General features: G+C 36.0%; 1 protein-coding gene across 1 annotated transcript in view; it reads left to right on the plus strand.

The window, feature by feature from the left end:
* Positions 1-15,028: 15,028 nt before the first annotated feature.
* LOC136038067 (uncharacterized) overlaps positions 15,029-24,037 on the plus strand; it is a 34,651-nt gene continuing 25,642 nt past the window's right edge. Inside the window, exon 1 of the mRNA XM_065721035.1 lies at positions 15,029-15,107. The gene's annotated coding sequence lies outside the window, so the exon portion shown is untranslated. The remainder of the gene's footprint in view (positions 15,108-24,037) is intronic.

The following is a 24,037-nucleotide window of genomic DNA, read 5'->3' on the forward strand; positions in this document are numbered from 1 at the left end:
AATATCAAATTTCATTTAGATCCGATAACCCCGTTCGTAAGTTAAAAATACATAATTTTTTCTAATTTTTCCGAATTAACCATCCTTCCACTGTCCCTGATATACCTGACAACTTTCATCGTCCTAGCTTATCTGGAAGTACCCAAACTAGCAAAAGCGGGACCGACAGAGCGACAGAAATTGCGATCGCTATATGTCACTTGGTAAATACCAAATGCCATAAAAACCAGAAAGCTACCAACCAATATCAACCACATACTAATTATTAGTACATACTCTTTAACAACAATAAATCGCGTGTTTATTGGGTTGGTAGCCCACATCATATCAAACAGTTCGTGGTAACGAACTGTAGTAAGGAGCGACCCGGCTCAATAGTAACCGAAACTCTAAAAAATGGAATTTTGATACCAATAGCTACATCAAAAGAATTGCATTTTAATGCTGATTTTAAATATATAAGTTTCATCAAGTGTAGTCTTACCCATCAAAAGTTACGAGCCTGAGAAAATTTACCTTATTTTAGAAAATAGGGGGAAACACCCCCTAAAAGTCACAGAGTCTTATGCTAAAACCATATGCTAAAACCATAGGAAAGCAGAAAAAAAACATACAAGAGTTGCACAGGGAACACAAACCTTAAGGCACTTGTCTAGCCACAAAAAAAATCTCTGACCCCCCTCCCCAAAAAACGTAACCAAACTCTGAGTACTAACAATAAAACCGAATTAGCAAAGAACTGTTTAATTCAAGTTGACAACGCATCCAACCCGTTGCTTTTCCCTAGAGTTGACCACCCTTGTCGCTTATATTATATCCCAATATTTTACTCTTATCTTTTCTCTGAACTGGCAAGTTACTTGTACCTCTGAGGGCATATACCAAACATAAATGTTGATATATTCTTATCACAAAAGCATGCTATTCGCAAGATAAAGATAAACGGGAAATACACTTGATTGAAGTAATGTGGTACTATTTGTATGTGACAGTTTGGGCGGCCCTTCGCTGGGCCCCATATGAAGATTAATCAGAGCCCCCCTCATTGGTTCAGAAAGTATATCCTTTTATTGTATTTTATTTCTCCTTTATATATTTCGCAAGTGTTTGCATTACTAGAAGTTCCAAGTTCACTTTATTCCTCGAAAACCAAAAAAATCAATATTTTTTTCTTAGGAGCCCATCAATTGCTCAGTAATAAATTTACCATTGACTTTTTTCTCAGGCCATGTTTCATACATTTTCCTTGTATTCAAAATTTGTAACATTTTCTGGGTGGGGGGTCGCCATTTGGACTTTACTGAATTTCCTGGGAAATTGAATTGTATTCTACCCTGAAGTCAAAAAGTTTCAAAATAAGGATATACACGGAGTAATATATTTCAAGGGGATTAGAAGGGAGGGGAGATATTTTCTCAAATTAAATGAGAAAACAGGAGATACTACAGATAACTTAACATTGCGGCTAGGCAGGGGTATATCCCCTTGCATATCTGCTTAATAAGGTATGACTATGCCGTTATGGAATAAGCAGCTGGACAAACTTTGCGATTTTTACACTTCTGTAGAAAACGAAAAATATACAACCGTTCTATAAAATAATTATCAAGGTATTCCCAATATACCCTACTGACATTTTCGCACACGTGCGACTATAAAACTGTCAGAAATAGCAATCGAGTCAGATTACAAATATCATATTGCTAGAAAACTTTAAATGTCAGCAACACAACTTGTTTCCCTCTAGAATAGAAAATGCATTACTGCAGAATTCCACTCTGGTATAAATTACGCAGCTTTGGTATAGCTAATTATCTAAGTATTATAAAACTAAAGAAAAATGACTCGAAAGACATAATTTCCTGAATAATTTCAAAAATATTTTTCCTGGTACATCAAATCACTGGTTGTCTAAGGTAGTAATCAGGGGTATGGGGCAGGGGACACCACACAATGTTTTAAGCCTGCCAGTTAAAAAATTTGAGTCGCTTCGCGCAATTATTTTACTGTATCATCTTTCTAATTAGGTAAATCGACTAATGGAAATATGACTTAACAGTCTCTTTCGGTAAAAAAAAACGCAAAAATGAAGGATTTTTAATAGCAGTATACCTCAAATCAGTCAGTAAAATCCATTATCCTCCCCCAACAAAATTTTGGCTATGGACACTTCTTTGGGCAACACCTCCAAAATATGGAAAAAAATAGAAGCACAATCATGGTTTTGGAAAAAACTTTAGAATCTTTCAACCTTGCCATGAAAAATCATTTTATGAAGGTATAAAGGAAGCCCTAGACGGTCAATCATTTTGATCAAAATTTTGCGTAAATCGATTGACTCAAGACCGTCTATAACATATAAGTGCCTTTTCTTTTTTTTTTTTTAATAATTCCTGTAGTTACATCTTATTTTTCTGTCTTTAGAATCTTTCTAGAGTTTTGCCCTCCGAAAATACCCCCGATTTCCCATAGAAATTCCTGCGTACGCGTGATTGGGCGTTTTTTAATATTAGACTATGACCTTCTTGGCAATAATGAACGTTTTAATACGTGAAATGCATGACAAAATTTTGAATATTTATCTATAAGAAATTTATGATTTTAATAAATAAATTCCATAGCCAAACTTTTGCAATAGAGGAACGTAGAGAAATTTTTCCAGCAAGGGGAAAGGGGGCGGGAAATATCTATTGATGAATGATTAACGTCCTGGAGACATAACGGCCTGGTGACATTTTGGTCCTCTTTGGGCCAAATTTTGAGTTTGCGCTAAATATTGGCAGGAATTTCCTCATTAATGCGGCGAGAGTGAGACTTCTTATCCTGCATAAAAGAGAGAAAAAAATTACAATTTCTATTCGAATAAGCCCTCCAGTGACTATCGTCGGAAAAAAGCTTCATAATTTTTTATGAGGAAATCCCTGCTCTGGACTTCCCAGGTATGCTGAATTAAATAATATAATTTCATCCAGAACCCCCAGAACCCCCTTTTCTAAAGTTACGAAATTCTAGTTGTAAATAACTTAGCTTTTAAAAAATTTAAAAAGAGGAACAAAAATCAAACACTTTACAAACCAACTGCAATAAAAGGTGAGTAATCAAAGATGATCGTAAGTGATGAATTCCAGGGAAATGCCAAAAATATTCCAGCTTTATGCAAAAACTACAACTACTAATACTAACTCAACGCACCAACAAGCCGCCTGAGGCCAACACAGCTGCGCACGCTCCTCACCCATCACAATCTAATCAAGGCCATCCACTCTTGACACCCTCCAAGGAAGCTCCCATTTCCTTAAAATCTTTCGGTACGACATCTTCCTACCCCAGATGAAGACGACCTGCTTTCCATTTAGCCCTAGACGGCTGGCCGAAAAGGACAATCTTCGGCAATCAGTCATGTTTCATCCGCAGAACATGCTCTAGCCATCTCAACCTTTCATTAATTATTGCCCTAGAAAGCAGGATTGAACCACATTTTTCGTACAGCCTACTCTATGAATGACGGTCAGTTAGTCGGGTACTCAGAACAATCCGTCGGCAATTTCTCTGGAAAACATCTAGCAAATCTTCATCCGCTTTTCGGAGCGCCCATGCTTCAGAGTCATATTTGACCGCTTTCATCACTGTAGCTTTCAATATTATAATTTTGGTTTGTAGACTAATCTTCCCATTCTTTCAAACTTTTTTTTAACCGTGAAAAAATACCCTGAGCCTTGTCTACATCTTCACTGCTCCCAACGTCTTTACTAGTAATACTACCAAGGTAAGTGAAGCTATCCACCTGATCAACCTTTTCGTTACCCAACTTCACCCTTTCATCTTCACTTATTCCTAACCTTAGTGACTTAGTTTTTCTAACATTTAATTTTCAAACCTATTCTAGCATCCTGAATTCGCAAAACCTCTAAAGTTCATTCATTTTGCTCACACTTTCATCTAGGATACTTAAATCATCAGCACAATCTAAGTATATGGTGAATAATCTAAGAATTCTTAGAATAATCTAAGATCCGGTGACATTCATCGGGATGAAACTTGGTGGGAAGAATAAGCACAAGTCCTAAATACGGGAATGACATAACCAGACCAGATCCGCTCCCTTTGGGGGAGTTGCGGCGGGAAACAATTCGATAATTCGGAAAAATTAGAAAAAATGAGGCATGAGGCTTTAACTTATGAACAGGTGATTGAATCTTAATGAAATTTGATATTTAGAAGGATCTCGTGTCTCAGAGCTCTTATTTTAAATCCTGACCGGATCTGTTGACATTGGGTGAAGTTGGAGGAGGAAACTGGAAATATTGGAAAACGTTTAGAGTGGAGAGATCAGGATGATACTTGGTGGGAAGAATAAGCACAAGTCCTTGATACGTGATTGACATATCCAGACCGTATTTTCTCTCTCTGGAGGAGTTTAAGGGGGGTGGGGTAATTCGAAAAAATTAGAGCAAATGAGATATTTTAACTTACGAAGGGGTGATCAGATCTTAATGAAATTTTATGTTTAGAAGGACCTCGTGTCTCAGAGCTCTTATTTTAAGTCCTGACTGGATCCAGTGACATTGGGGGGAATTGGAGGGGTAAACCGGAAATCTTGGAAAATACTTAGAGCGTAGAGATCGGAATGAAAATTGGTGGAAAGAATAATCACATGTCCTAAATACATGATTGCCATAACTGGACTGGATCCACTTTCTTTGGGGGAGTTAATTTGGTCAATTTGGAAAATTAGAAAAATGAGGTATTTTTATCTTACGGACGGGTGGTCAGATCTTAATGAAATATGTATTTAGAAGGACCTGGTGTCTCAGAACTCTTATTTTAAATTCCAACAAGATCCGACGGGATTGGGTTGGGTCAGAGGGAGGAACCGGAAATCTTGAAAAACGCTCAGAATGGAGAGATCAGGATTAAATTTGGTGGAAAGAATAAGTACAAATCCTAGATACGTGATTGATGTAACCGGAACATGTCCGCTCTCTATGGGGGAGTTGGAAGGAGGGGGGTGGTAATTTGGAAAAATTAGAAAAAATTAGGAATTTCTTACTTACGAGCGGGTGATTTGATATTAATGAAATTTGATATCTAGAAATTTTAAATTCCGACTAGAGCCAGTTTTATTAGGGGGAGTTGGAGGGGGAAACAGGAAACATTGGAAAATGCTAAGAGTAGGGAGATCGGGATGAAACTTGGCGTGAAGAGTAAGTACAAGTCCTAGATACGTGATTGACAAAACCAAACTGGATCCACTCTTTTTGGGGGAGTTAGAGGAGGGGGATTTTCAGTTCTTTGGTGAATTTGGTGCTTCTGAATGTGCTAAGAATATGAAAATTGATAGGCGTGTCAGGCACCTACGCAAATTGACTTGATAGCAGTCGTTTACTAGATTCGACTATCTGGGGGAAGGGGGGCTGGAGGGAGGGGAAATCGTGAAAATAGACGCATGTTTATCTTACGAATGGGTGATCGGATCTTAATGAAATTTGATAAAATAGAAATATCTCATGTCTCAGATGCTTCATCTTCAATTCGGGACATAGAGAGGTTGAGGGGGAAAACAGAAATCTTGGAAATCGAAATTCTAGGAAAACTCTTAGTGTTGAGAGATCGGGATGAAACTTAATGGGAAAATACAAGCACAAGCCCTAGATACGTGATTGACTTAACCGGGCCAGATTTGCTCTCTTTTGGGGGATTGGGGGGGGAGATTTCTAGTACTTTTGCTAGTTCGAGAATAAGTACAAGTTATAGATACGTTATTGACACAAGCAGACCGGATCTGATCTCTTTGGGGGATTTGGAGCAATTTCTAGTGCTTTGGTGAGTTCGGTGCTTCTTAACGTGCTAGGACGATGAAATCGATAACTCTAGTACGAGTCTAATTTTAAGTGCCTTATGAGTTCTCGGTTCTTGGGTTTTCTGGCCATTTGTTTAGCTGCAAACGGAATTGGAAGAAGACCAGCACAATATTTTCCCCGTTAATCCCAAACATGCTCTTTGTTTGCAAGAATCTCAATATATTATTCATTTTTTTTGTTTCAGTAAAAAGTGCATTATCATTTTATCAATTCTCCCAAATAAATTTTTTGTTTATGCATATCGCAGCGTGATGAATTTGAAGATAAATTATTGTAGAATTTATTGATTCGTGTACTGGAAAGGGATTGGATACCACCAGATAAAAGGGAATTGGGATACCACCAGATAAAAAAAAAATATATGCACTTGGTATTTATGACAGGCAATCCTGAATTGCTAATGCCCCTTCAGAGCTCTCTTTTCCAAAACTAAATTCTGCTAATTCGTCAATCCCCCATAAAAAAAAATGTTCATCTTTTTCCCTATACATTTTTATATAGCTCTATAGTGAATATCTTTCTTGATATTAGCCAAATAGTCTAAATATACTGTAGAAATGATTAGCAGAAAGCAAAATATTCCCCATTCCCACATTGGGCCCATCTTGAAAAAAATCATAGAAAAATGATGGGAGAAAGAAAATCTAAATTAATGGGCACCTCAAATCAATTATAATTGAAACTGCAAAAATAATCCCATTTTTTCTTAATTCTGGCTTCCTCTTTTCTAAATCCCATTTCCTTAACTTTCTTCTTATCCTTATTTCCTTGAATAAAGTCAAGTCGAGTTATGGGTTGGGTGCTTCTTAACGTGCTAGGACGATGAAATCGATAACTCTAGTACGGTGCTTGGTGAGTCCGGTGCTTCTTAACGTGCTAGGACGATGAAATCGATAACTCTAGTACGAGTCTAATTTTAAGTGCCTTATGAGCTCTCGGTTCTTGGGTTTACTGGCCATTTGTTTAGCTGCAAACGGAATTGGAAGAAGACCAGCACAATATTTTCCCCGTTAATCCCAAACATGCTCTTTGTTTGCAAGAATCTCAATATATTATTCATTTTTTTTTGTTTCAGTAAAAAGTGCATTATCATTTTATCAATTCTCCCAAATAAATTTTTTGTTTATGCATATCGCAGCGTGATGAATTTGAAGATAAATTATTGTAGAATTTATTGATTCGTGTACTGGAAAGGGATTGGATACCACCAGATAAAAGGGAATTGGGATACCACCAGATAAAAAAAAAATATATGCACTTGGTATTTATGACAGGCAATCCTGAATTGCTAATGCCCCTTCAGAGCTCTCTTTTCCAAAACTAAATTCTGCTAACTCGTCAATCCCCCATAAAAAAATGTTCATCTTTTTCCCTATTCATTTTTATATAGCTCTATAGTGAATATCTTTCTTGATATTAGTCAAATAGTCTAAATATACTGTAGAAATGATTAGCAGAAATCAAAATATTCCCCATTCCCACATTGGGCCCATCTTGAAAAAAATCATAGAAAATGATGGGAGAAAGAAAATCTAAATTAATGGACACCTCAAATCAATTATAATTGAAACTGCAAAAATAATCCCATTTTTTCTTAATTCTGGCTTCCTCTTTTCTAAATCCTATTTCCTTAACTTTCTTCTTATCCTTTTTTCCTTGAATAAAGTCAAGTCGAGTTATGGGTATTTCTTAGTAGGGGACTTGATCGTCTCTTGCTAGGTTGTTAGCTACTGCTGCAACCCGAATTACCAGCTACCATTGCAACCCGGACTATAGGCTAAGGCTCGTTCTTTACTAAGGTTTCGTTCTTAACTTGTGTTATCTTGTCACAAGATATGCTTATTTTTTATCATCATGTATGTAATTATTCGTTCTTTGGTATATTATAAAGGCTAGTGGTTAGGATAGCTGGCTCTCACCCAGTTAGCCTGGGTCCAATTCTTGGTATGGGAAACTTTTGCCTATGACGCTTTCTTAAAGCAAAGTTATCGACATCCTCTAGTAAGCATGTTCACACATATGACATTTTTCGAGCATTTTTATGCAAAAATATTCGTTTACACAAGAATCAATCGTTTAAACTTAATGAAAAACCCCATTAGCGTTTCTTCTTATTACTCTTCGCAATGAAGGTCAGCGTGGCACAATGTATCACCCCCGAAGAAACTCTTAAGGATTTTACTCACCCTTAAGGAGTTTGCAAGCTTCTTCCCAAAAAATAAATTTATAAACTAAAAAATTACTATTGTTTTTTATTTGAACAGGGAAACTTGTCATTTTATTGCTAGATTACGATGTTCCATAGAAATTTGAAGACCCTGACACTCAATGGCTGACAAACAACATTCTCTAGCATGCATTATCTCACCTATGACATTTTTTTCGGGGGTTGTCCGGTAAAAATATTTGTTTACACTAGAGTCGATCACTTAAACTTACTAAAAAAAAAAAATCCCCATTAGTGTTTTTTTCTGATAACTCTTAGCAATTGACACCAGCATGGCACAACTTACAAGCCCTAATCCCCCCCCCCGAAGGCACCCTTCTGGCATATATTATCAAACTTAAGGGTTTTTCAAGCTCTTACCGTCAAAATAGATTTATAAACTAAAAAAAGACCATTGTTTTAATTTGAACAGTGGAAACTTGCCATTTCGTTTCTTGGTTGCGTTGTTCCATGGTAATTACTAGCCCAAGACACTCAAGGGGTGACAAAATACATCCTCTAGCATTCAGTATCGCACACATGACTTGTTTTCGATGATTTTCCTGCAAAAATATTCGTTTACACTAAAATCGATTATTCAAACTCCCCATTAGCCGTTTCTTCTGATAACTCCTAGCATTTGAGACTAGCAATGCACAATGTACCAGCCCCCTTCCCCCGAAGACACCCTTACGGTTCAGATTATCATACTTAAGTGTTTTTCAAGATTTTCCCCTCAGAAATAAATTTTTAAACTAAGAGTAATTTTTTTTATCTGAACTTATTGCACGGTGATTTATGTTCATAGAACTTTTGGAACACAATGGGAGTGAGAAAAAATGTTCCTGGTGAACAATTTCTTATATTTTCTACATAATTTGCAATTTTTTGCGTCGGAGCTGAATTTAGGCTTCCTCCAAAATAAATGGCTTGGACCCGAGCAAGTGTGAAATAATTAGCAAAATTATGGGGTTGCGAGTGATAAGAATGCAATTTAACAAAAAATGATTTTAACTTGTAAAATTATTGTTATAAAGAAAAATAACAATCATCGTAGATAAATATATCATAAAATCTTCTGGTTTGGAAAGACTGTTTATACCAGCATTTCTATTCCGATCATTATAATATCTTGTATAAATTTACTATGAATCAGAAGGAGTTATAGAAATTTATGAAAAAATGTCGATTTATAAATAATAAATAAACCGAAATAATTCTGATAAATATTATCAACAAAATTTCTAAGTATTATTTTGAAGAAACTATATGAAATTTCGTGTTATTTTCATTTAGCCATTGTATGATTGTGAACGAAGTTCATGTTATTCCGAGTTAGTCAGTTTAACCCTTTCGCGACCGACGGGACCTTACAGTCCCGGCATATGAAAATCCTATGGGCGCTTCTTAATTGATTAATAGCACCAGAATTAAACGATGTGCTTCAGGATGCTGTTAAGGTCATAAATTGTATTAAGAGCCATGCCCTTAACAGTCGCTTATTTTCAAATCTCTGTAAGGATACTGATTCCAACTAAAAAACTTTTTTATTATATGTAGAAGTAAGATGGTTGTCAAGAGGTCAAAGTTTAAAAAGATTATTGTTAATAAAGGACGAGATCGAAATATTTTGAACTGAACGAAAATGTGAATTTGCTGCTTTTTTCCAAAATGACTTGTGCCTATCCAAGCCGTGTTAATTGTCAGATATTTTTGCGAAGTTAAACGATCTTAACTTGTCTCTTCAAAGAAAAAATTGCGATATATTTACTTCAAACGACAAAATTGAAAGTTTTATTAAAAAGATCAGCATTTGGAAAAGTAGGGTCCAAACAAATTCGTTCGAAATGTTTTCCAGTGTCGACAATTTTGTAACTGAGAAAATTCATCGTAAAACTTTTATTGCAAAAACTATTGTAGATCACTTAAAAGCACTAGAAATACAGTTCCGGACATATTTTATTTTAAATATTGATTTACAAAAAACAGTTTGGATTCAAAAGCCGTTTTGGATTGGCTTAAGTGAGATTGATCATCTGATACTTAAAGCTCAAGAGGAATTTGCTGAGCTTTCGTGTGACTCAAACTTAAAACTACAATTCCAAAAAAAAGCCCTTGACTGAATTCTGGATCGGAACTAGAACTGAATTTCCCAAAATCCCTGATATGGCGTTAAATGTACTTCTGCCATTCAGCACCACCTATTTATGTGAAGTTACTTTCTCAGCTTTAACACACATTAAATCCCAATATCGTTCAGCGATAAAAATATTGAAGAGGTCTTACGTCCAGCAGTTTCAAACATTACACCAAGATTTGATTAATTATGCAATAAAAATAGGCACATCCATCTCATTAAATTTTTAAAGTAAACTTTAATTTAATATTTACCACGCAACTACTTGGATATATTCGAGAGAATTAAGACGGTCAGAATCCACTTTTGTTTTGAAACTATAATAAAGACATTTCTATAACATTTTGTGCAAATTTCAATTTTAGATTTTTATATGCTTCAAAACAAATTCTAAATTTATATATTTTCATATGCATCTGTATATTGTTACCTAATAAATATATCATCAACAAATATTAATTTATTTTTCTTTTATATTTGTTGGGGTCGCTAAGAAACTCGCAATCATAAATGGGGTCGGGAATTACAAAAGTTTAAGAAGCCCTGGGTTAGGGGGGTTGCACAAACTCGCGAAAACCAATAAACCAGCAATATTGTACGACAAATATGTAAATTATGACAAAATAATAATGAGGTTGACGTTTCAAGGGGACGGGCCTAAAGCTCCATCCCCCATCAATGAGTATATGTTTGTTCTGACCGCAATAAATTTTACATTTATAAGGAATTAATGGAATATCATAAAACTCTGGAGGTTTTAGAACTTGGGTTATAATCAGTTAATCTAATTAAATGAAACCCGGTTAATTGTTCTTCAGTGTTTTATGATTCACCGCTTGGGAGGCTTAATTAGCTATATCCTTTGATCGGTTACTTTATGGAAGAGGTGATAAAACTTGCCGAATCTATGAAACCTTTTGACCCAAATAGCGCTATGGCCTATATTGCCTCTAGGCTCATAAAGACTTCCATTTGTGGATACAGTTCACCACACATACGCATTTATTTGGCACAAATTACGGACTGCTTGTGGATAAATTACACTAACCCTTTTTTTAAGAAAAGGCAACAGGCAAGATCTTTTTTACACTTTGTGGTATTTTAGTACACTTGGGTGCTTTTCATTGGTTCTAACTAAGACTGTGTTCAGGGCTTGACCCCCCCTCGAAATGTTTGAATCGTAAAAACGCAAAACAAAAATTTTTGGGCGTTACTTCCTCTCCTCGAAAACAATATCTCTCCTTTCGAAAATAATACCTTCCCCCGAGCAAAATTCAGGATACGGCCCTGATCAACCTCAGATTAATTTTTCAATATGTGGAACTTTAAAACGCATTAGACTAGGTTTAAAATGATTCTCTTTAAATCATCATCCACAAAGAATTTGCTTCAGAATATAAGTAACAGAAAAACTTCTCTGACTAGAATAGGCATAGGCTAGTAGGTGAAGTTCTAGATTAGGTGCTTTTTTTGATCCTGGAAAGTAGTTGATCTAGGTGAACAAAAAATTCAATAATGGATCCTTGACCTAAAACATACTCTGGAAAGATATTGCCAAGCTACTATCTTACCCTTTACTTATTCCTAAGGCTTAGAAGACCGTATACACGACTGGTCTATAACTATTTAAACTTTGACAAGAAACGTTTTAACTTAGTTTAGGGTTTCCAATACGAGATAAAATTTACAATCACTAATCTGGCGAGGAGGGGGACTTCGGGCCCACCCCCCAAAAAAAATTGTGAAATGTTTAATTTACCCATGGTTTCTTGGTGTTTCTGGCAAAAGTAGGACATTTACCAAGAATCTAGATACATATATGAAGCCTTTTTTGGGGGATTTTACAGCATGCAATTATCCGGTCAAATCACTGCCCAATTATTAACCCATTTTCTGTCTAACTTTTTACCCTCTTTGAAGTAATTAGCAATTGTGTTATAATTTTTTTTTTGTAAAGAGAGTTTGTTTTCCACAGCAAAATAGAATTATCCTTGATATTAGGGCGTTTATCATCCACTTTTCAGGATAAAGTACAGCTTTTAATGGATCAATTTTGGACACTATCATTTTTCATTAAAATCTACGTATTTGCAATAGAAGAACTACCCCCACAGCACCCATATTGCACTGTTAACCCTAACTGTTAATTTCCCTTTCAGTGGGATATAATAGATTAATCACTGGTTCTAAATCGCTAAGAACATAACCTGAGCCTAAAACGTACTTTTGAGGCTTCAGTCTTCTTCCCCCCATCCGCTACAATACTACAGATTGAAGTTAATCTGCATTTTGAAGTTAATCTGATATAAAGTGCTACTTTATATCTGCTGTTTCGAAGGTTTTGCCCCCCCCCAAAAAAAAAAATTCCTGCGTACGTGCCTGACTGTAATACTAAGATAACTGAGAAATAGACTTGTCTTTAGAACCAGACGACCATTCTGTATGCATATATAGTATTCATTTGCACCGAAAATAAACTTTAATCTACTCCCCACTTCTAATATGCAAAAATACTCTGAATTGTAAGAATGAATTTAATTATCCGTTATTTTGACGAACCACTAAATAAATCAAATAGTTCTTGGCAACAAACTGTAAATTAGGAGCGACTCGGCTCAATAGTAACCGAAACTCTAAAACAACAGAATTTTTGGTACAGAAATAATAAAAATAAACGAATTTTTATGCTGATTTCAAATATATAAGTTTCACTAACTTTAGTCCTACGTATCAAAGGTTACGAGTCTGAGAAAATTTGACTTATTTTCGAATTTTTCGGAAAAAGGTGAAAACACCCTTCAAAGTTATAGAAAATAACACCACCAGAAAACTCTACCATAGATTTTTCAAGCTCTATATGCAAAAAAGTTGAATTTTTAATTTGTTTTTGCCAGAAGAACGATCATGGAGGCGTTTTTATTTTTTTTATTGTTTGTATGTTTTTGTTTTTCCCCCGGGGGTGATCGCAAAGACCCAATAGTCCTAAAATATCAAGAGAGGGCTCATTCAAACGGATATTAAAAGTGCTAGTGCTCTTTTTAAGTGGCCAAAAGGAATGGAGGGCGACTGGGCCTCCTCCCATGACCAATTTGTCCACAAAATTATCAGATCCAAAATTTTTAGACGGCCATTTTGTCAGTGTAGTTAAATAATTATGTATTTTGGTGTAAAATAATCCCCTCCACAATCTGTGTTGAGAGACCTATAAGTTATAAAATTCGCCCATTTATTGCGCATAGTATTTGTTATTAGGAAGTATACATACATTTTTGGGGGGAGGGGTGTGCTTGGTATGGATTTCTATGGGTAGAATCTTCCTTGGGGAGCAAAATTTCTGGGGGGCCAAATATTCCAGGGGAAATCTTACACTGGGGGATTTGACAGAATTACTATACGAGATTCTTTTTAATTGTCCTACATTCTCGTCGCCAAATTTTTTACGTGGAAATGTTCCGGGGGAATTATCCAGGGTTTTTCCCGGCTGTTATGTTTTCTGGGAAATAATTTCTATGAAAGGGGGCATTTCCAGAGTGATCTAGAAACCGATTAGAAATTAAAGTCTTATTCAAATGAAAGAATACTAAGACCAATTTTTCAATTACTGACAGTTTTAACGTAAAGAGCAAGGTATCGAGGAGAGGACAGCCCTTCATATTCGGAATAAATGTGCCAAATTGATGTGCAAATTTTATTTTAATTACTCGTGTAGAGTGAGCCAAATTAAACCTGTATAAGTTGAAATTAATTCAGAACAACAACTCTTTTTTTAAACTGAAAGCAAGGAGCGATATTAAAGCTTAAAACGAACAGAAAGTATCTCATATGAAAAGGATTGTCCCTTCCTCAACGCCTCGCTCTTTGCGCTAAATTTTGACTCTGTCGAAACTCTACTTTTTAAAACAATAAAAAATTCAGTGTAAAGAGTGAGGCGTTGAGGAGGGGACTGCCACTTTCATATACAGGTATAATGTTCGTACGATAATACAGACCCTTCAGTAAAAGCTGAAATAGTTAAAGCAAACAATTGCCTTCAGTTCGAATTGCCAAATGATTTTTGTTTCGCCCCGCGAACTAATTTTTTCACAAGCAATTTTTGTCGCGCTCTGTCAGAACTTACCTTTATTATTAACTATAGTAATAGTTTCCTTTCATATCTCCTTATAAATAGAAATAAAAGTTTTTTTACTTTTTGAAAAAAGGTGAATCACAAGCCGATAAAAGTGAATCAACAAATCCGCTGAATCACAAAGGCCGTTTAATTAGGATAAATATCTCTTTTGAAATTACTAAAAATGCTTTAGCTTAAAGAGCCAGGAATTGATGAGGGGATAAAGCTCCTCACATACGTAATAATTTCTTTTCGTTTTAAGTTTTAATGCAGTCCCTTACTTTCAGTTGAAAAACTTTTTTTTTTAATTTCTTCTCGTTTTTTAAATAATGCTGGGAAATCCAGCATCCTTTTAATGAGAATTCTCTTTCCCCCAATATCCTCCCACATAACCCCCCCCCCCTTCGTCTATGTTCATAGGCGTGTGTGAACAGTTATTTCGCATATAACCACAGCTCTCATTTCCCAATATTCTTCAGAATTTGTTTTTTATGTGTGAATTTCGGCACCCCGAGTAAGAAGCCCCAGAATTAAACTTCCAGCAACAAAAAAAAACGAACAATTTTATCACGTTATACCAGATACAACAAATACCAGTAAAATGATTTTATGCAAGCTTACGGTGATTGGCTTACCCTGAATTGCTTTCTTGGAATATTTTCCCACCGTAGCTCGCTTTGAAATATCTTAAGGCGTTTCAGGTTTGCAGTGGATCTCCCAGTCAGGCTGAAGGTAATTTCTCATTTCAGTTCACTTTTGTGTATTACTTTGAAGTTGGGTGGTGGAATTAAAGAGGTAAGCAGGGAAAGAGTCAGTCATTTGTACGGTAAAATCCTATTTAAGTGACTTCTTGCTATCTCGGAAAGGGGTTAGGTTAGGAAAAATGAATCTTTCAGGGATGGGTCTACAGGCTAAAATATGTCCCGGGAAGGTATATTTTGAAGTACTTACATCAACTCCTTCTCCCTCTTGAGGGCCCTGACCTAAAATGACCTTTAAAAATATGTGTGTTATAAAAGTGAAACCCTGCAAAATAGATCTTCTGCTTGAATGAAGTGCAACAAAATTGTTTTCAGCTTCACAACTTTGCTCAATCCCAATTTATAAGGTTTTAAAGATATGCAGATACATTTCCTAAATTAAAAAACAAACAAAAAAACATTGAAATAGCTCTTTGTTGTACTTCATTCAAGCAGAAAATCTATTTTGTAAGGTTTCACTGTTATAACACACATATTTTCAAAGGTCAGAACCCTCTAGAAGGAGAGGGAGGCATAATTTATCCTGTAGACCCATCTCTGAAAGTTTCATTTTCCCAACCTAACTCCTTCTATAACATACGTATTATTAAAGGTCATCAAAGGTCAGGATCCTCTAGAAGGAGAGGGAGTAGAGGTAGGTATTTCAAAATACCTTCTCGGAACATACTTTGGTCAATGTTTCTATTACATAAACAATTGTTTTGGGTCATGAAACTGTTATTAATAGATGCATTTTGACTTATGGAACATCTTTTCTCTCTTGCAACCGCGAACGCACCGTTATGGAGTTATTATATATTTGCACATTAGGGGAGCATAGCATATATTAAATACAGCAATGGTTAGTTCACGTAATTAATATATGCTATGCCTTACCCCCCCACCCACTTAATGTGAAAATATATAGCCTAAATTTGTTTCTAAACTATTACTGATTCGCGATTTCAAATATCCGATCAACGAAAACGGAAATGATTGCAATTCTATGTGTAAATACAAGAATATTTGGGCCGGAATAACTCCATAAGGGTGCGTTTGCGGTAGTTTTGCAAGAGAGAAAAGAAGTTCCGAAAGTCAAAATGCATCTATTAACAATAGTTTCATGACCATAAACAATTGTTCAGGTAATAGGAACATTGACCCACACTTTAGCCTATAGACCCATCCCTGAAAGTTTCATTTTCCTAACCTTAACTCTTTCTGAGATAGCAAGAAGTCAATTAACTAGAATTTTACCCAAAAAGCTGCGTTATATAGAGGAGGGGGAAGGGGTATAGTTAGGGACCTCAAAATAACTTCCCGGGATATACTTTAGCCTGTAGACACATCTCTGAAAGTTTCAATTCCCTAGCCCAACAACTTTCCAAGATAGCAATAAGTCAATCGACTAGAATTTTACCAAAAAAAACATTGATATGGCTCAGAATTCTACTCAAATAACAGGAATTGTATTTCCAGAACTGAAGGCCCCTCTAGAGGGAGAAGGAGTGGAGGTGGTTACTTTAAAATATCTTTACAGGATATTCTTTTGCCTGTAGACTCATCTCCAAAAGTTTCATTTTCCTAACCTAACCCCTTTCCGAGATAGCAAGAAGTCACTTAACTAGAATTTTACTGACTGCTCTTTTATCTTAATATGGTTAGATCAAGGTTTGGCACAACACAACCAAAAAGAAAATCTACATATCGGTTCGTTCAGTGCTTTCTCCAAATATAATACCAACTTCCACTGGGTTTCCACCCTCTCCCCTAATTGGGCCAGAGGTAGTCCTAAGATAGGCCTATGTTCAAAACAACTGTTAATATTGTTCGTTCACATCATTTTTGTGTGTGTCTGTTCCTCGTCAGTAGCCTAGATTGCTCACAATCACTTCTCCCTCCCACATCCAAAAAAATTTACAAGACCATTAGATATATGTATATAGCCTAGGGCAACATTATTGGGGAGGAGGCAGGGATGCAATTACGGTGACAGCAGGATCTATAATTTTAGAAGGAATATGGAATGAGAGAACCAAATAGCGTAGTACGTTTTTTTGTCCTATTTCTATCTTGTAGCAAAATATACGTTTTGTATTAGGTGATTGCAACTTCCAGAGACCCCTAATCTAGTGCCTAATTAGGATTTAAAAAGGAGTATATTCAACCCCATACCTTCAATTTGCCTCTAATTGTGCTGCCTAAGATTAGAAAGAATCTAGTAAATAGGTCTTATTGAACAATAATTGTAATTTACCTAAGAATCTTCTCAAAACTATAGGGCTATCTCCTCAACCGTGGCCTGATGGTGAGCAGAAGTTGAATTTGATTCAAACTCAATTTATTTTCAAAATTAGTAAAAGTATTGATATATCTTTCTTCATATTAAATGTCAAAAGACAACACGTTTTTCCAATTGAAAGTAACGAGTAACATTAAAACTTAAAAATAACAAAAGGGCACTTCCTTATTAGCTAGAACACACTCGAGAGTTGAAGTTAGGTTAATCATAATGAAATATACATAAGAATGATAAAAATATAATACTTTAGAAACAAATTTGGGCTACATATTTGCACATCATGAAGGAAGAGCAAAGTATAGCGGTTCTACATGGCTTGTGTGTTAGGTACAATTGTTCTGCATATTATGAAGTAAGGATTGTTGGACCCGATAAACTTTACCCCAACCACCCCTAATGCGCTAATATATAGCCCAAATTTGTTTCTAAAGTATTAATATTTAATTGAGATAAAGCTACAATGCAGTTTTCCGCCAAGCCAAAGCTAATTGTCTGGTATAAGGACTGAAAACCGGCTATTGTTCGATCTTCGCAATACGAATTGTCGAGTGTGTTCTAGCTAAGAACGAAGTACCAACAAAATCTATACCGTATATGAGGGGAACTACCCTTTCATCAACCGTCACACTTATGCTAAAGTTTGACTAAAGCAGATTTCTAAGAACTAGAAATCAGAAGGGGGTTTACAGGGATACCTTACAGAAGGATACCTTCCCAGTATATGTTTTTGGCCCTGGATTCATCACTGAAAGTTTCATTATCCTAACCTAACCCCTTTCCAAGATAGCAAAAAGTAACTAAACTAGAATTTTACCGATTGAAGCTGCAACTTCGATCGTGAAGGCTTTATGTACTTGCTATCAACCACTCTCACGGGAAGTGGTAATATGTAATCTGTCCCCTTTTCTGAACTAAACAATACAACAGTAAATTTCTTTATTTAATAGAGGAAACGTCTATTGAGTGGATTTCCAGAGTTACTTCCAATTTAACTACATACCACCAACCAGTGGCTTAATTTCGTCAAAATCCTAGGGGAAGGGGCAAAGTTGGAACCAATGTTCCCAAATCAAGTGAAAATCACAGTGGAAACCGAAAAATGAGTCATATATTACCATAAAAGCAAAGATGTACTAAAAAACCTGACCTGTTTCTCTGAATGCTTGAATTATGCAGGCTTATCTAAATTTTTACCAGATTTTTGGCAGAAACTAAACTGCAGCTGGGGGGGCAAACTGAGGCGGGGAGAATTCGGGTCTGGAGGGGACAGTTCCCCCCCCCCTGCTTCATAGAAAATCAAGCACCTGCCAGCCTCCGCTGGCCACTCCGTGGATATAACACCCTAGGGGTGTAGCTAAATCCAACTTTTATTAAAGGGGTTTAATTATCTAATTATATGTTAATAAAAAGCTTTACCTAAAGGATTCGCGATAAGCCGTGTCTAAGCGACAAAAAAAGTATCAGTTACAAAAAAAGAAAAAAAAAACATCGGAAATTGCTCGGGAAACAGAAGCTTGCTTACAAGACAAGCTACTATGAATAAACCACCGTTAATAATGGGACTCAACTGTTGATTCGACAGCGTCCTTGTTTTTGTCATATGCCTCTATCCTTCACAGATTCAAGAAATTAATTCAAAGCTGATAACAAAGATGACAATTCTCTTTCTTTTTGCTTCAGTTGATGTCATCATTTTGTGAGATTTTTCAAAATGCTTTTCATTTCTTGAAAAAATTGCCAATAAAATGAAGAAAAGGTCAAGATTGGAAGTTTTATTTAAGTTATAATCTTAGTAATTTGAGCTTAGCACAAAAGTTACTCGCCAGAAGCACTTTCCACTAGCAAGCGGATTCACCTTCCAAGTCCAGCCAATTCTTGTCATAACAACAATGTAAAGTTAAACCGGCTTCGCTTTCCAGCTTGTGGCCTTAAACATAAATAAAGTAATCCTGATTTGTTGATTGAATGTGTCTGTTGTCAATATATAGTATCTATTCAACATTTTGTATGTGCGATGCTTGATCGTTCAGTATCATACTAAAAGAAGATAAAGACGATAGAATGATGTTCACTATTTGTAATATCCAGTGTGACAACTGTATAAGAAACGTGATAAGAAGGAGTGTTGTAATTATTGGGGCACTAATCTGGTCGCTGTAGGTGGCAAATTCCGTAGTGATACGTAGATAGTAAGACGATACTTTTTAGACTGAGAGATACTGTAGACAAAGTTTTAAGAGAAGAACAGTGCGGTTTTAGAAAAGGTAGAGGATGTGTCGACTAGGTTTTCACTCTTAAGTTAGTAATTGAGAAGTGCCTGAGTTTTCAAACACCTCTGGTTCTCAGTTTTGTAGATTATGGTTAAGCGTTCGATTCTGTTGACAGAAGAGCTTTAGAAAAGGTCTTAACCTTGTATGGTATACCAAACAAATATATTTAAGTGATTAGTGGTATGTAGGAGAATAAAACTGCTGCGGTTAAGGTAGGAAATGAGGCTAGCAGTTGGTTTTGTATTAAAGCAGGAGGTAAACAGGGTCGTGTTCTATCCCCCTTTATCTAGATCAGTTTGATGGACTTGTCTTAAGGAGCACTGGAAAGGCAATGGGAGATCACGGAATCAAATGGGGAGAAAGATATTTCCTGGACTTAGATTATGCTGATGATTTAAGTATCCTAGATGAAAGTGTGAGCAAAATGAATGAACTTTAGAGGTTTTGCGAATTCAGGATGCTAGAATAGGTTTGAAAATTAAATGTTAGAAAAACTAAGTCACTAAGGTTAGGAATAAGTGAAGATGAAAGGGTGAAGTTGGGTAACGAAAAGGTTGATCCGGTGGATAGCTTCACTTACCTTGGTAGTATTACTAGTAAAGACGTTGGGAGCAGTGAAGATGTTAAAAGTAGAATAGACAAGGCTCAGGGTATTTTTTCACGGTTAAAAAAAGTTTGAAAGAATGGGAAGATTAGTCTACAAACCAAGATTATAATATTGAAAGCTACAGTGATGAAAGCGGTCAAATATGACTCTGAAGCATGGGTGCTCCGAAAAGCGGATGAAGATTTGCTAGATGTTTTCCAGAGAAATTGCCGACGGATTGTTCTGAGTACCCGACTAACTGACCGTAATTCATAGAGTAGGCTGTACGAAAAATGTGGTTCAATCCTGCTTTCTAGGGCTATAATGAATGAAAGGTTGAGATGGCTAGAGCATGTTCTGCGGATGCAACATGACTGATTGCCGAAGATTGTCCTTTTCGGCCAGCCGTCTAGGGCTAAATGGAAAGCAGGTCGTCCTCATCTGGGGTAGGAAGATGTCATACCGAAAGATTTTTAGGAAATGGGAGCTTCCTGGAAGGGTGTCAAGAGTGGATGGCCTTGATTAGATTGTGGTGGGTGAGGAGCGTGTGCAGCTGTGTTGGCCTTAGGCGGCTTGTTGGTGCGTTGAGTTAGTATTAGCAGTTGTAGTTTTTGCATAAAGCTGGAATATTTTTAGCATTTTTCCGGAATTCATCACTTACGATCATCTTTGATTACTCACCTTTTATTGCAGTTGGTTTGTAAAGTGTTTGATTTTTGTTCCTCTTTTTAAATTTTTTAAAAGCTAAGTTATTTACAACTAGAATTTCGTAACTTTAGAAAAGGGGGTTCTATGGGTTCTGGATGAAATTATATTATTTAATTCAGCATACCTGGGAAGTCCAGAGCAGGGATATCCTAATAAAAAATTATGAAGCTTTTTTCCAACGATAGTCACTGGAGGGCTTATTCGAATAGAAATTGTAATTTTTTTCCTCTTTTATGCAGGATAAGAAGTCTCACTCTCACCGCATTAAAGAGGAAATTCCTGCCAATATTTAGCTCAAACTCAAAATTTGGCTCAAAGAGGACCAAAATGTCACCAGGCCGTTATGTCTCCAGGACGTTAATCATTCATCAATAGATATTTCCCGCCCCCTTTCCCTTGCTGGAAAAATTTCTCTACGTTCCTCTATTGCAAAAGTTTGGCTATGGAATTTATTTATTAAAATCATAAATTTCTTATAGATAAATATTCAAAATTTTGTCATGCATTTCACGTATTAAAACGTTCATTATTGCCAAGAAGGTCATAGTCTAATATTAACAATCACGCGTACGCAGGAATTTCTATCGGAAATCATGGATGTTTCCGGAGGGCAAAACTCTAGAACGATTCTAAAGACAGAAAAATAAGATGTAACTACAGGAATTATTAAAAAAAAGAAAAGGCACTTATATGTTATAGACGGTCTTGAGTCAATCGATTTACGCAAAATTTTGATCAAAATGATTGACCGTCTAGGGCTTCCTTTATACCTTCATAAAATGATTTTTCATGGCAAGGTTGAAAGATTCTAAAGTTTTTTCCAAAACCATCATTGTGCTTCTATTTTTTCCATATTTTGGAGGTATTGCCCACAGAAGTGCCCATAGCCAAAATTTTGTTGGGGGAGGACAATGGATTTTACTGACTGATTTGAGGTATACTGCTACTAAAAATCCTTCATTTTTTCGTTTTTTTTTATCGAAAGAGACTGATAAGTCATATTTCCATTAGTAATTAGAAAGATGATACAGTAAAATAATTGCGCGAAGCGACTCAAATTTTTTAACTGGCAGGCTTAAAACATTGTGTGGTGTCCCCTGCCCCATACCCCTGATTACTACCTTAGACAACCAGTGATTTGATGTACCAGGAAAATATTTTTCAAATTATTCAGGAAATTATGTCTTTCGAGTCATTTTTCTTTAGTTTTATAATACTTAGATAATTAGCTATACCAAAGCTGCGTAATTTATACCAGAGTGGAATTCTGCAGTAATGCATTTTCTATTCTAGAGGGAAACAAGTTGTGTTGCTGACATTTAAAGTTTTCTAGCAATATGATATTTGTAATCTGACTCGATTGCTATTTCTGACAGTTTTATAGTCGCACGTGTGCGAAAATGTCAGTAGGGTATATTGGGAATACCTTGATAATTATTTTATAGAACGGTTGTATATTTTTCGTTTTCTACAGTAGTGTAAAAATCGCAAAGTTTGTCCAGCTGCTTATTCCATAACGGAATAGTCATACCTTATTAAGCAGATATGCAGGGGGATATGCCCCTGCCTAGCCGCAATTTTAAGTTATCTGTAGTATCTCCTGCTTTCTCATTTAATTTGAGAAGATATCTCCCCTCCCTTCTAATCCCCTTGAAATATATTACTCCGTGTATATCCTTATTTTGAAACTTTTTGACTTCAGGGTAGAATACAGTTCAATTTCCCAGGAAATTCAGTAAAGTCCAAATGGCGACCCCCCACCCAGAAAATGTTACAAATTTTGAATACAAGGAAAATGTATGAAACTTGGCCTGAGAAAAAAGTCAATGGTAAATTTATTACTGAGCAATTGAGGGGCTCCTAAGAAAAAAATATTGATTTTTTTTGGTTTTCGAGGAATAAAGTGAACTTGGAACTTCTAGTAATGCAAACACTTGCGAAATATATAAAGGAGAAATAAAATACAATAAAAGGATATACTTTCTGAACCAATGAGGGGGGCTCTGATTAATCTTCATATGGGGCCCAGCGAAGGGCCGCCCAAACTGTCACATACAAATAGTACCACATTACTTCAATGAAGTGTATTTCCCGTTTATCTTTATCGTGCGAATAGCATGCTTTTGTGATAAGAACATATCAACATTTATGTTTGGTATATGCCCTCAGAGGTACAAGTAACTTGCCAGTTCAGAGAAAAGATAAGAGTAAAATATTGGGATATAATATAAACGACAAGGGTGGTCAACTCTAGGGAAAAGCAACGGGTTGGATGCGTTGTCAACTTGAATTAAACAGTTCTTTGCTAATTCGGTTTTATTGTTAGTACCCAGAGTCTGGTTACGTTTTTTTGGGGAGGGGGGTCAGAGATTTTTTTTTGTGGCTAGACAAGTGCCTTAAGGTTTGTGTTCCCTGTGCAACTCTTGTATGTTTTTTTTCTGCTTTCCTATGGTTTTAGCATAAGACTCTGTGACTTTTAGGGGGTGTTTCCCCCTATTTTCTAAAATAAGGTAAATTTTCTCAGGCTCGTAACTTTTGATGGGTAAGACTACACTTGATGAAACTTATATATTTAAAATCAGCATTAAAATGCAATTCTTTTGATGTAGCTATTGGTATCAAAATTCCATTTTTTAGAGTTTCGGTTACTATAGAGCCGGGTCGCTCCTTACTACAGTTCGTTACCACAACTGTTTGATATGATGTAGGCTACCAACCCAATAAACACGCGATTTATTGTTGTTAAAGAGTATGTACCAATAATTAGTATGTGGTTGATATTGGTTGGTAGCTTTCCGGTTTTTATGGCATTTGGTATTTACCAAGTGACATATAGCGATCGCAATTTCTGTCGCTCTGTCGGTCCCGCTTTTGCTAGTTTGGGTACTTCCAGATAAGCTAGGACGATGAAAGTTGTCAGGTATATCAGGGACAGTGGAAGGATGGTTAATTCGGAAAAATTAGAAAAAAATTATGTATTTTTAACTTACGAACGGGGTTATCGGATCTAAATGAAATTTGATATTTAGAAGAACCTCGTATCTCGGAGCTCTTATTTTAAATCCCGACCGGATCCGGTGACATTGGGGGGAATTGGAGGGAAAAAAGCGGAAATCTTG

Source organism: Artemia franciscana, chromosome 17 (assembly GCF_032884065.1).
Source record: "Artemia franciscana chromosome 17, ASM3288406v1, whole genome shotgun sequence".
NCBI lineage: Eukaryota > Metazoa > Arthropoda > Branchiopoda > Anostraca > Artemiidae > Artemia > Artemia franciscana.